This window comes from Podarcis liolepis, assembly GCF_965112155.1.
Source record: "Podarcis liolepis genome assembly, chromosome: 16".
NCBI classification, from domain to species: Eukaryota; Metazoa; Chordata; class Lepidosauria; order Squamata; family Lacertidae; genus Podarcis; species Podarcis liolepis.
This window is the reverse complement of record NC_139567.1, coordinates 24422697-24435223: the sequence shown is the minus strand read 5'-3', so window position 1 is coordinate 24435223 and position 12527 is coordinate 24422697.

Genomic DNA, 12527 nt, shown 5'->3' with positions numbered 1-12527 from the left:
GTACATTAACAAGGCAAGTGCATATACCCTCTCAGGTGGGCACCATTGTGGGCTGGAGCTCCTCCTGCCCATCACAATTTTGGACCACTTCCTGGGTTGCAAAGGATGTCCCAGGACTGAGCTTGCTGCTTGGGAAGTGAACAATTGTCCAACTGCTAATGGGCTTGGGGGTGGGCCACTCCCAAGGGGTCGACGTGACTGGTCTTGCTGGCTTTGCCAATTTATTTCAATGGAAGTGATTTATTTCAATCTATTTCACTGGAAGTGATTTCAAGCACATGATTAAACCTACTGAAATTTGGCCAGGTTTTGTCCACTGTTGATGCCTCAAAAATGGGCCTACATTCTCTGCAAGAAACAGCTGTAAACATTGGCAGATACAAGGTCATTTGGTTTAAACCCAACTCTATCTGAAAGCCAAACTGATATGAACCTCATTGAAATGGTGGGTGTTACTGCGACGGGATGGCCATCGATGCTCCAGGCTTCAGTTGGCTTAACCTCACGATTGGTAATTATCTGATATGGCTTGGGGCATAATGAAATGGTGTTCAGCCCCTGAAGCGATGTTTCTGGATGGAGAGGGAGGGGAAAGAGATATTTCCTTGCTGAAACAAGTCTCGGTCTCTGAGTGCTACAGCTGGAATTCTTGAGGATTTCACCAGCTCCTGCTGCTTTAAACTAAGCTGATGTTGCAGCAGTAATTTGTGACAGCAAGACACCACAGGTAAAATTTGAAGGGCACTTTTAAAAAAACAAACAGCCCCGTCTTACAGCCAAGGTGGCTGCTGCTGTGCCAGAGTTTGCAAATAACGGGATGGAATGCAACAGCAAAGTGAATACCACCAAGATATTGCAAGCAGAGGAAAGAGTGAACATGCCAACATCTTAAGAACATTAGAAGACCTCATTAGATCAGGCCAATGGCTCATCTAGTCCAGCATCCTGCTCTCACAGTGGCCAACCAGATGCCTTTGGGGTGCCTGGAAGCAGAACCTGGGCACAAGAGGATTCCCTGCTGTGAATCCCAGGAACTGATATGCAGAGCCATCACTTCCTCTGACAGTGTAGGCAGAACCTAGCTATTGTGGTGAGTATCAGTAGGTAGCCTTATCTCCCATGGATTTGTCTAAGCATCTTTCAAAGCCATTCCAAGGTGGTGGCCACCAGTGGCAGAGCTTCATGGTCCAGCACTGGTGTGTGTGGAGAGCAGGCGGGGCAGGGCTGGTGCGCGTCCTGGGGGCATGGCGTGCTGCCCACAGGGGTGTGGCACGCCGCCTGTGGGGGCATGGTGCCCAGCAGAGGCGGGGAGGCAGCCGCGATGGCAACCTACCGTGATTGCGTTGCTGGGGAAGGTGGCCTCCCCCCGCACTCCCCTTCCTCTGCCACTGGTGGCCACCACAACATCTCATGCAAATGAATTCCATCACCTTAACTATGCAGTTTTTGAAGAGGTGTTTTCTTTTGTCTATCCTAAATCTTCCAGTACAGTCAAACCTCAGTTCCCAAACGCCTCCGTTTTGGAACGTTTCGGCTCCCGAACACCAAAAACCCGGAAGTAATTGCTCTGGTTTCCGAATAATTTTCTGAAGCCAAATGGCTTTTTTCATTTTGCCCCCCTTGACTTTGCAGCCAGCCCATTGATCCTCGGTTTTTGAACTTTCTGGAAGCTGAACGGTTTTCCAGAACGGATTAAGTTCGAAAACTGAGGTTCCACTGTATTTGGCTTTGTTGGAGGACCCCTGAATTCTGGTATGGGGTGAGGGGTTGGGAATGGGAATGGCAAGCAGAGGAAGCAGGGGTGCAGCCTCTAGTAATATAAATTAAAGAATAAGATTACAGTATCAGCAAAAAACAAAATAAAAAAACTCCACCTGGCCTAGCCTCTTATTTCGGCAATTAGTGGCCCAAAAGCAAAATATTCAGTCAAGCTGTTTCTCCACTCCCCCGCCCCCCCATCCTCCTGGTCAGTTGGCAACCTTCCTGAGATAATGCTTGAGAAGTGTTTCAAATGTTCTAAAAAGTGCTAAATAAATGCTAAATATTGCATTAGCTTGTCTGTTAATTCCGGGCCTCCCGGGTGGTGCTTATGCTGTTGCTATCTCAGGGATGGGCTGGAGAACATGAGGTTCCCTTGGCATCTGTAAATAACACGGAGTTACCGCAGGGCCTGGAGGAGCTTTTGCAAAAAGCTGGCTCCTCACCCAACAATATTCAATTAGTATGTTTTGTTGATTACCATCTGGGTCACAGTTGTCACAGTTACAGCTGGCTCAGCCCTGGCCCATAGATCATCTTTGAAAAAACCCACCTAGGGAAATAGGGATATTAAAATATATATAAAAAATAAAAAAAATAACAGACCCTGAACGTAACACAATTTCCCCAGTGTTCCAGTGCTGCTTTATAGACCCTGTGAATGAGGCTCGCTTTATTAATTTTTGTCCAGATTAAATCACAGAAAAAAGTAAAATAGCGCTGGCTGTATATTGTGTGGGTGGTGTTGCTGTTCTGTTGTATATAGAAATTTGCAACTGTTCACAGCAGCTGCACTCAGAGGCGCCATCTTCTGAAGAACATTGAGGGGGCCTGATGTGACGTCCTGATGTGTGACTCCCAGATGCCGCTATGTGTCTGGCTCTGCGTTCGGCCTCAACCATGGAGTCCCATGGCTCTCTCAAGAAAACTGAAGTGCCTCAGTCCCTAGGAGCCAGTCCCTGTGGCTGCACTCATTCTCCCCCTTTTTAATAGCAATTTATTCCTGCCCTTCCTCATGGCAGCAGACATGTGCTCCCACATTTCTCCACTCAAGAACCCTGTGAAGTAGATCAGCCTGAGAAGCAGTGGCTAGCTCAAGGTCACCGAACAAGCTTTGTGGCTCAGTGAGGATGTGAATCTCAGCTAAGCACACTCCTTCTTCACTGAAATATGGTATGATGCCTTCATTTACTTGCTGGGCCCGAGAATTCTAACACTGGTGTCTAGGAATCTGGTGTATTTATCCTAAATATGCACACTTCCATCTCTGTCCTATGGTATTTATTTAGATAAGGTGTAGGATGACACCCGCCTTCCAGACCTCTTTGCCTGGCCCTTAGGGTATCATTGGTATTTCAGCGTGTTCCATTTTTGGCAAACTAAGATGCTCAAACTGGAGAATATTCAGTTTGAGGTGATTTGAGTTCATATCTGGATGAGTTTCCTCATCTGTTGTGGGCAGATTTGCTTTGGACTACGTAACGTGAATTAGGAAGAGAACCTGCAAGTAAATCATTTTGAATAAAGAAAGTATAAGAAAGGGGGTGGGAGAGACCAAATCCTTATTTCCTCTGAGATGTGCTGTTGGTTTGACATTCTCAAGGTCTAAGCGATGCCATCAGTCACAGCCAACTAGGCCTGGCCTCCTGGAAAGAGGCAGCCTATATTTTTAAAGCCAAGTAGGCACATGGGAGACAGTGGGTGGATTTCTGCATTCGCAAAGGGAGGAGGGTGATGGCTCCTGCCAAAATCCCTAGCTGTGGAATTGTAGATCTTAAACTAGGGATGGGGGAGAAGGTCAATTCAGTTCATTTTTAAAGGCAAAGCTACATCACACACACTTTTCAAAACACTACGAGAACTGAAGCACACCCATCCTTTGAAATCTTCCCTTCTCAGAATTTTGCAATCCAGCCTTGCCCATGTTTGCATCTAGACTTCCCACTTCTGGCACGTGGCCCCTGAGAGATTCTCCATGAAGGAATGTGGCCCTGGGACTGGAAAAGGGTACCCAATCCTGTTTGCAATTCTATGAACTGAAGGGCTAGCTGCCACCCTTAGCTACGTATGTCTGGTTTTCAATCTCCCTCTCTCATTTCCATTCCATTCCTGTTTTTTGCACAATTCTGTCTCCACATCTTGCTGAAAATTGCTCCTTCCTGCAAAACTCCGCAGCTCATTACAAATCTGTATTTTAAAGCTCTCTGGACTCAGCATTGTTCCCACTTCTCTGTTTCACAAACAGTTATTTCTCCTGCGTGGCTGCAGCATTATTAATTTCAAGGAGGAGGAAAGGGGGAAATTTAATGAATTCTTATAAAACGTCAAGATTTTTAAAAAAATAAATGGCCAGGCTGCAGCAGGACCTCATTAAAATACAACGAGATTAGCAGCCCTCATGCCTTTCAATTATTAACAATGTACTTGTTCTCCAGAAAAGGACCCATGAAAATTTAAAACAGATGAAAATGGTTGTTCACTTAAAACTGCTCAGTTAATCTGTGAGTAATGTTTTATTCAGAGGTGTTAAATGAACACTGCAAAGTTTGATATGTGATAATCCATCATTCATGTGGCATAACACACAAGGATCAATAGAGCTCTGTGCCCAGAGGACAGGCACGTGTGGCAGTTTGGGGGGACCTGGGCACAGAAGGCTCCATTTAATTCAGTGGCCAGCCAGAATCGATGGTGAGCCAGAGAGTTGATAAACCAGGAGCTGTCTGGGCTTCAGAGTCTCCAAGAGATCGGGAAGACTTTCAAACAGCAGCAAGTGAAGCCACTACATGGAATCTGTGGCCCTCCAGCTGTTGTGGGGCTACAACTCCCATCATCCTTAGCTGCTTGGCTGAGCCTGGTGGGAATTGTCCAACAACAGTACATGTTCTATATTTATGAATTAAAGATATCCCTCGCATTAGAGAGCTGGTGTAGTGTAGTGGTTAGAGTGTGAGCCTAGGACTTGGGAGACTCACTGGGTGAACTAGGGCCAGTCACTGCCTCTTAGTCTAACCTAACCTTACAGGGTTGTTGTGATGGTAAAATGGAGAATGCAGGGGGGGAAGTGTGCATGCCACCTTCAGCTCCTTGGAGAAAAGGTGGGACATAAATGTTTCAGCAGGTCTTGGAGCTCATAGGGGGCTGAGCAAAGCAGCAGGAAGAAGTTTAAGTAAAGGTAAAGGGTCACCTGACCATTAGGTCCAGTCGCGGACGACTCTGGGGTCGTGGCGCTCATCTCGCTTTATTGGCCAAGGGAGCCGGCGTACAGCTTCCGGGTCATGTGGCCAGCATGACTAAGCTACTTCTGGTGAACCAGAGCAGCGCACGGAAACACCGTTTACCTTCCCGCCGGAGCGGTACCTATTTACTTACACTTTGACGTGCTTTCGAACTGCTAGGTTAGCAGGAGCAGGGACCGAGCAACGGGAGCTCACCCTGTCGTGGGGATTCGGACCGCCGACCTTCTGATCGGCAAATCCTAGGCTCTGTGGTTTAACCCACAGCGCCACCTGCGTCTTGGAGCTCATAGGGGGCTGGGCAAAGCAGCAGGAAGAAGTTTACAAAGAGTCAATTAGAGGCAGGGCTGCAGGACCAGGGACAGCTCACAAGGAAGCAGGAGACTTGAGGGCTCATCCATACTCCCATTTGTTCTGTGCCAGAAAGCACAGGGCCGGTCAGTTTTCCGCATGTCATGTGCTTTCCAGGCATGGGTCCAAGCGATTTTGCCATTGTTTTGCCACTTTCCCCTGGAAAACCCACTCTTTAGCGCTAAATTAACCCAAACCTCAGTCCAGAGAAAACCCCATTGATGTTCGCTCCAACTCAGCAGTAAAAGGCGGGTTTCCCAGGGGGGAAGCAGTGGGGGAAGCGGCAATGTGGAGAAAACCTCCTTCCTCTTGCCTTCCCACTCTCTTTATTTCTCCAGTTACTGTGTCTTCCAGTGCCTGGTTACAGAAGGAGCACTGCTGATCTCAGCACATCAATTAGTGCTATCTCCCAAGAATAAGGTTCTGATCGCCTGTTATCTGTATCCATAACAAACAGGGACATAATGGAGAAGTGCCAGACACCAATAATCAGCCAAAGTGCATTGTAAACAGGGCTGGGGTAATTCTGTTTGTTTTTCCTCTGCTAACAATACCAGAAAACTGCCAGGCTCCTGGAAGGAGATGGGCAGAAGATTCCTTGTCTATTTGCTAAGGTCTGGGGGCAGTGCCAACAACACCATGTGTGCATTTCCTAGTAATGCTTTCCAGCTTAAAGTCCAGAAATCTTGGGCAGTGGAATTCAGTGAATGGAATATAGGTGTCTCTTGTGGGTCCATCTCTGGTCTGCAATTGACTAGTTACTAGATAGCAGACAGCTCTGGAACTACGATCAGGCTGCTGTAAGCTTTTGATTGGAAGATAATGAGATGATTAGTAGGAATTAGGGCTATTCTGAATGGTCTCCTATTTTGATTTTTCAGATTAAAACCAGCGATGCTGGCAGGTTAGAAATATTTCCTGGAAAACACTTCAATTGCTGGATATTTGCCTTTCCCAGTCTGGTTAGATTCCATTGTTTCTACTCGCTGCTGCCTTTCTGCTTGATTATCTGCCCCCTCTTCACCAGCTGCCTCTCTCCTGGATTAGTTAAATGGGTGGTCTCAGGCAATCAGGGATCACACAGTGAATGGGATTCTATCACAATGGCCGGTCAGATTTGGCTGTGCTATACAGTTATTGAGGGCAAGTGGTCAAGAGTGAGAGCAATGACAGGTTATTTAATGACATGTGGATGCTTGTGCAAGATGTGTCAAAATATCATTGAAAGACATTTCCCCTCTTCCCATTGTATAACACCATGCATAGTTCCAGACCTTCCTTGGTGGGAATCCAACATACAATATGATGCATGGACTATAAAGTTGAGCATCCACTTAGTTGGCCATACCCTCATCCTCCACATTAGGGATGGGGAGCAGGAGGAAGAAAGGAAGAGTTAAGTTATCAGCATGGCTCTTCCATGCATCTAATAAGTGCAGGACTTTCTGCTGGCCTCAGAAATATTTATGCTAATCCCATCATGCGCCTAATGAACTGGTACGAATCTCATCATCACACAAGGGGCTTGGGATAAATATGCCTCTGGCCAATGTGTTCATTGAAGATAGGGATCACTGATGGAGAGCAAAGACTTATCATTGACCTCATTCCGCTACTCTGGCCAATGCTTTTGCTGGGGAAACTACAATGTGTGAGGCGTGCCCTGCTGGCTGGATACAGGATGCACCTTGTTTTGAGGCTTGCTTTAAGTTTGAGTAAGAATCCCTTTTGACATAGGAGCAGGGATTGGCTTGCAGGAATTTAATCCCCCCCCCCCCCGGTTATAACTACTCTTAGCCTATTGACTGGGACAGGGGGCCAGCTTTGATTGACCAGTACTGCTGAACCTATGATTTTGCATAACAATAATACCCAACTATGGCTGCATTCAGGGGATGCGGGTGGCACTGTGGGTTAAGCCACAGAGCCTAGGACTTGCTGATCGGAAGGTCAGTGGTTTGAATCCCCATGACGGGGTGAGCTACCATTGCTCAGTCCCTGCTCCTGCCAACCTAGCAGTTCAAAAGCACATCAAAGTGCAAGTAGATAAATAGGTACTGCTCCGGCAGGAAGGTAAACGGCATTTCTGTGCACTGGGAGTAAAGTGATGAAATTTGGGGTGGTATATTAGCATAGTTTTTTCCTGCTGTTTTCATGGGTGAATTGAGGGGGACAGAATAATCCATGTGTGGAAAGGGTGGGGGGAAACTGCTTTTGGAAGGGCTTTTTGGGGGGTGGGTGTTGCCTGAAAATCTGTCTTCTGGTATTTCAAATCCAAACAAAGAAACAAATCATTCTTCCTTTTATAAAGCATCACAAACGTGGATGGATGGTGCTTTGCTACTGATGACACCCCTTCCTGCAGAAAGCAGGAATTTGGGAAACATTTGAGCACTGCTCTTCTCTTCATGTTTTTGTGGGTTTTTTTAGTGATTTATTATTTATCTGTAGTATTTTACCCTTTGAGACCTGGGATCCTTTGGTGAAAGTTGGTGTAAATGCACCTAATTAATGAAAATAAATAAATAAAAGTGAAATGCACAAGAAGAATGGATGCTGCAAAAATATCAAAGAGGAATGAAGGCTGCTACGGCAGCATCGTCTCTCCTAAAAAGCAGCTAGGGATGTCATCTCTGAGTTGGCCAGCAGATCCATCTCTGCCTACTAAACGCCTTTCAGGAGACAGAGGGGGGCATGATTAACATTGCTTTGCCAAGAGTTAAGTAAGACACTCGAAAATAGACACAAAGCAGCCTCTTGAGAAAGGCACCCAAACTACTGAAGCATTGATTTCCGCTGACCTTCAAATAATGCTTGTGTACTTGAGCATTGATCAGACGTGCCGCTGTTGGAATGGCTGACTTGCCACTTCCGTCTATCCAGCCTAGATCTGCCCCAAAGTTACATTTTAGCTCTCAGCTTTGCTTTGTGATCAAAAACATCCAACGTTGCAAACGGAGGCAGTGGATCAGCGCCAAGTCTTGCCTCTTCCTTTGCTGTCTCTTCATTGATTTTTACCTACTTCTGTTGATGAAGCTGCGTTCGCAACTAGCGATAAATCCATTAGACAAACATGACACTCCATTATTCACCATGTTTCCATCACCCCGGGGATGCAAGCTTGCAAAAAGGAGGGGGGATAGAATCGGTGGCAGAGAGTCTGGGGGTTTAGCATCTTTACTAACTGCCTGACCCTATGCACCAGCACACTGCTACTTGTGCGCATATGATCAGATGCTTAAATTGTAATAATCCTTCTTCTCCCCCATAGAATCATGGGCAGAGAATTATTTAACAGAGATCTCTAGACCCCTTACAAACGAAATGTTCTCTAGGTTCCTTGGTGGCGAGCTATGATAGTTAAAAGTGGCTTAGTTTTTGGATGCAGATATGCCCAGTGGAAGGGGAGCACATCTTTAGGACCCCCTCCCTCAGTGAAAACAATGTTGTAATCTGCTGGAGCATCAGGTTAATTGATGGGCTCTCCATGTTCTGACAAGGGCATGAGGCAATAATGAAGCTTTCGACTTTGTTTGTGACATAGCAGCACAAAGCTGCCTTCTTCATCCTGGTGACTACCAGAAGTTGGCAGACTACAACTTCCATCATCCCTGACCATTGGCCATGGTGATGGAGTTGTGGACAAAAAATCTGGCAAGCTGAAGGTTGGGGAAGGGCAGAATAAAGGCTGGATGCTGCTTTCCTTTTCTCTGATGAGGGTTCTTTCACCACACTAGCAGTTTTTATAGGACCACTTCTTAGCAAGATTGATTGCACTCTTCATTACAAGCTAAAGGTGCTATTTCATCTGGTTGAAGTATTTTTGTTAAAGCTCAGCATGCTTTCCAAGTGATCTGATGCAGTTAGAACTAAGCAGCACTGATTCCATTGATGTTACTCCTCAAGTAAGTATGCATAGGATTGCAGTCATGCTGATCCTAACAAATTGTGCTGCTGCTTTCTGATGTAAGCAACACAGCTGCCCCAATTTTGTGGCATTGCTATGAGGGGCTGTTAGGATATGTTCCTACACTTGACATCTACTACCACACCACTGAATAAGCCAGTTGAGTTCTGTCATTCTCATAGAAGTACGATATTAAGACTATTCTAGCAGAGGCTGAACGAAAGGGTTGTGCAACTGCTCTGGACAGATCCTGAACTGAATCAGGCTGATTTGGGTTGACCTAGAGTTTGGCTGAAATTGGTTGAGGCAGCTCCAAATAGCCTAGGGTCAGATTGGGGCAATCCCAGACTCAAAAAGAGTCACCACCCAGGCAGTTGAGTGGTGAGGATGGGAGAGAAGGAGATGGAGGCAGGCTCCTTCTTTCCCCACCTCCTAACTGCAAGTTCACTCTAGGTTAAAAACCCTAATTAAGCACCCTTCAAGGCCCCCAATTCAGTTTGGGGCCTAGATCCATGTCAGGTCAGCCTTGAGTTATCCTGGATCGGGGCCACAACAAAGCACTGGATAGGGATCCGAATTGGATTGGCGTGGCATGCACAGTTCTAAAGGATTAAAGGATGGTCATCCATCAAGGATACTGAAGTTCTATTATACATTATGTTGGTACTAAAGGGTTAAGAGGTAACAAGTCGCTCTATCACTGAGCAGCTGGAAGTCATTAAGCATCCAGGAATGTGAGTTAGTTTGTATAAATAGTCAGTTCACCCGTGTGTTTTCTCTCCCCCCCCAACCTGACTCGCAGACTCAGTTTGTGGCCATGGGCGTGTTTGCTAATATGAGTTAAGTTTAGAGTAAAGTTTTATTTATGCCGGAGATAAAAGCATGTGTGCTTTATCGCCAGGGTTTTTATTTTGTAAATAAAGTTTTTTTCCTGAGTTCCAAATTGCTTGCTCCAGGATTCTTCATTGAAAGGTACTGACTCTCCTGCCTTCTTCAACCGCTGCACGAAATTCTCTGCTGAGATAAGATTTACGGTGTTGGGAGCGCACTGGACGTTTACTTAACATTAAACTAATTAAAGTTTAATGGACACATTATAGAACCTGCACTGAGGTGGAGGATGGGTCAGGTGAGGTTGGCCTCTAAGGCCATGAACTCTATGACTCTGTGTACTCTCTAGATGTTTTGCCTAAGAAGGAAGCTCTAAATTTATTTCATCTTTCACCTTTCTGGAAAAATCCAGATAAGTCAGGAAATTTAGACTCTCCCCTCCAGCCAAAAAAATTCACTAATTTTCATGAACTCTTTTCACTTCCATGAAATCTCTCCAGCATTAAGCTCCAGGGGGGTGGGGGTGGGAGGCTTCCAAATTTGCTTAAAATATTATTTTATAGAAAACTTCAGGTGGCATATCTACAGGAGGCCACTACTAGCTTCATAGCTGCTGCACCTATACATACTTCACCCCCAGTATGACCCAGTTTAAAAAAATGGACCCATTTACAACTGGCAAAGCCCATCCAAACTTTAGAAGTTCACATGCCATGTCCCTGATTCCTGCCAGCACGTCAGTCTAATAAAGAGATCATCTTTACTGCCTCTCATTCTGCCTGCCTCTCATTCTTTGCCAGTTCAACTAATCTGATCTAATCTAATTTAATCTAACCGGCCATATGTAGCTATCTATATAGGCACCCACTTGAGAATCATAAACACAAAGAGCAATCATTTTCTGACCTGGAAAGATGTGGATGAGAACTAGGTTTGCTCCTCTGCCAAGTAATATTTTATGCAGAGGTTTTTTCAAGGTTGAGAACACTCCTGGCTGGGCATTGCATTGTTTTCCTCCTGGCACCAATTCTGTTTTCATCCTCCTCTCCTCTGCCCACACTCTTACCCTCCTCTAAATTTTCAGGTTGTTCTGTCACATGGCTCTGATTAACAGTTTGCTATTATTTGCCTCACTTTTTGCAGTAATATCTCTGCCTCTTTTTCTTTGGGTCCACCCAAGTTGCCAAGTCTTGTGTGTCTTTACCTTGTCGCATTTTAAGGATGCACAATACTGACTCCTTTATTCAATGTCTTAAATGTTCAGGGCTATGTTAGTGCATAAAAAATAAGACACACAGGGAGCAGAGTGCTCTCTAATGCTCAATAAAGTCATTGATCTATACACATGTTTAACATTGTACCCAGTTTTCAATGAATATACACCAGTATCAATCAATGAGTACATAAATCACCCTTTGCTACCCTGGTGACCTCTGAATGTTTTGGAAGAAATCATAACCCACTTTCCTTTCCTCCTCCCTCCATCCTGTAGAAGTTCAGAAATGAAAAATGAAGTCACTGGAAGTTGTCATTTTTATCAAATAAAAGCATCATTCCAAAAGTCTCTGTGTGTTGTTGTTGGTCTATATCAGTGTTCATTTGATATTGCGTAGGGGATAAAGTCGTTCCAAATGACATTAAAAAGACTTGGATTTCTTGCCTGCTCTCCTTTCCTGCCCATGTGTTGTTACTTTGTCTATTAATATCAGGCCCCACAATTGTGAAAGCAATGCTTTCATATAGGTCTGCTTCTGGCATCTTGCAATAGTGAGAATTGCCGCTGCCATAAAATGTGTTGTAAGACTTTTGCACAAAAGATCTTTGGCCTTCTTCCCATGAAAAGAAAACAGGACTTTTAACTGCTGGTCGGGGCTGAAGGGAGTTGTAGTCTAAACCATCTGGAGGGCTCCAGATTGTCTAAGGTTAGCATAAATAAGCAGTACGACTTGAGCTTCATGATGTTTTCCACCCTGTGGCTTGGGATTTCTGTGGAAATGCCCTATCATGCCTTGGGTATCACTGCTGTGCCAGAGCTTACACAGGTGTAACCACTGGGGATGTAGGAGCAAAGTCAAAACCACAAGGATTTGGCAAGCAGAGGGAAAAGTGAGTGCACCAACAATGTGAAAACGTAAGGGGGCCTCTGCTAGATCAGGCAAGGTCCTTTCTAGTCCAGCTTGCTGTTCTTACAGTGGCTGGGCAGATGCCGCTATGGGAAGCCTGCAAGCGGGATGTGAGGGCAACAGCATCTCCCCATTTGTGATTCCCAGCAACTGACATTCAGGGGCACATCACCTCTGACGTTGAAGGTAAAACCTAGCCATTGTGCCCAATAGCCATTGATTGCCTTATCCTCCCTGGATTGGTCAAGCCTCTTTTAAATGGCTCCACATTGGTAGCAACCATCACTACATCTTGTAGGAGCAAATTCCATAGTTAAACTA